This window comes from Adiantum capillus-veneris, chromosome 13 (genome assembly GCF_014529385.1).
Source record: "Adiantum capillus-veneris isolate H3 chromosome 13, ASM1452938v2, whole genome shotgun sequence".
Classification (NCBI taxonomy): Eukaryota; Viridiplantae; Streptophyta; class Polypodiopsida; order Polypodiales; family Pteridaceae; genus Adiantum; species Adiantum capillus-veneris.
The window spans coordinates 53,682,717-53,684,797 of NC_140943.1; the positions used below are offsets into that span (position 1 = coordinate 53,682,717).

At 46.5% G+C, this 2,081-nt stretch overlaps 1 pseudogene; it reads left to right on the top strand.

Moving 5' to 3' along the window:
- Nucleotides 1-382: 382 nt before the first annotated feature.
- LOC147444010 (uncharacterized) lies at nucleotides 383-1,277 on the top strand (annotated as a pseudogene).
- The last annotated feature ends 804 nt before the right edge of the window (nucleotides 1,278-2,081 follow it).

Sequence of the window (2,081 nt, forward strand, 5' to 3'; positions counted from 1 at the left end):
GTTGCTGACGCTGTAATTTTCGAGACTACTAGCCCACGTCCTCTGTTGGAAACCTAGATGCTTTGAGAGCATGGATTTCCATAGCTTTTGGCCTTTCACCACGAATAACTACGCTTCCTTACCTAGACCCCTCTACAATCGATGAACTAAATTTTGGCTTGTCCATTGTATATCACGTTTCAGAAGAAAATCGTATCTTGCTTTTGAGCCTTGTTGCCATGGTGTCTCTCCATAACTCGCTCTCTACTCTTCCTTCCACTCCATCTTTTCAACCTTCCAAAGCACAGACTCTCTCTCTCTCTCTCTCTCTCTCTCTCTAACACACACACACAAAAAAACACACAAGGCGACTTAATATTTACAATCTTTGCGTGTCTTTCCAATGAATCACTTGGCCTAACACAATGTCGATACCGTTTTCGCGGCACAGTTTCCGAACAATTCAGACATCTTCCTCGCGCTACACCATCTCCAAACTCAACAGGTGCACCGCATGACCTTAGATCAAATTTGCTCAACGACTTGTTTGAGAGCTTCTTGCTTGAAGGACATGTTGTCTTGGGTGCATGCCTCTTCTTCTGTACTGACGGGGCCACTAGCGCAATGACGGTCACAAAATTCTTGTCTTTGTATTCAACATGCACCAACTCACTTGCCCTTAGCCTTGACGTATTAACGGCCTTCGCTCGCTTTGCGACTTGTAGGTTAAAAGTGTATTTGAAAAGAAATGGAAGCGTGAGAACAATCATCTTGGGGATTCCATCGAAACTATTTCTTGCAAAGGGCATTCTACTCTCGGAAACAAGCAATGGCATCACATACCTTCCCACCTTTACAACGTGCTCAAGCCGTGCACGTGTTGGATGGAAAGAAGATGAGGTGGCCACTTTGCATCAGCTATCCTTGTTGCATGAGGCTTTTCCTGATGCTGAGGTGGTCCGCATGTTCCAATCCAAGCACCCACACACGTTGCACACAACCCAGGCAGTGAAATGCAAGATTTCACGCCTGAAGAACAAGAAGGGCCTGGTCAAGAAGGGCCTGGTCACTGGTGCTCAGATACGACGCACCCATGCCAAGTTGAGCAAGCCAATTAAGAGATACAACATCAAGGAAAAGCCCATTACACCCTGCGAAAAATGTGGACGCTTGCTATTCCGCCGCTAGCTAACACGTCAGCTTCTGCCTTCAGTTGCGGATTCCACTTCAAGGAAGCGAGGACGCTATGGGGATGTGTACGTCTGCAGCCAGTGCAAGAAACACTTGACAAGCAATAGAAATCGCCTATGGAGCTTGCAAGAGACAGGGTTCAATGCAGCGCTTCCCTTTGTGTCAGATCTAAACCCCGTAGAGGGATGCTTGGTCTCCATTCGTATTCCCTTCGCCAAGATATGTGAACGGATGTATGATGGTCAGTATGGGCTTAGAGGTAGTGTTGTCAATGTGCTTGCCAACTTGGAGAAGAGACAGGCTGTGTTGCCTCACTTCATTGAGGATGAGGCTTCTGTCCTTGTGGGAATCAAATGGAATTATGGCTAGTCTAAGTATGGCTCCTGCAAATACCCTTAGTCTAAGTACCCTGCAAATACCCTGCAAATACCTTTCTAGTCTAAGTATGGATCCTGCAAATACCCTTAACGACAATGCACACGATGTTGAGCTTGAGGATGATCAGACTGATGTCATGCTTCATGGGGTCACAAGTGCGGCAGAGGTTGTCGGCTACAGTGGCAAGATTCTTCATGTTGCGCCTTGCGAGGGCAATTCACCGTTGACCATCTTCACGAACGAGTATTGCGAGGATTTGAGCTTCCCAACTCTTTTCTTCGGGTCCCCTAGAAGATATAGGGAAGCCGAAACCACAGATTATCAAACGATCGCAAAGAGGGAGCTCCTCAATGTCAATAGAAGATTTGCCCTGGACATCGAGAATTTATTTTTCAAGTCTATCAAAATCATGTCACAACAAGTTGCTTCCTCTGTTTGGGTGCGAATGCGCAAGGGAAAGCTAGGAGGTGCAGTGCTAACTGCAAGGCAAGTTGTAGAAGACACAAACATAGAGAGGCTTCTCAACTCAAGAT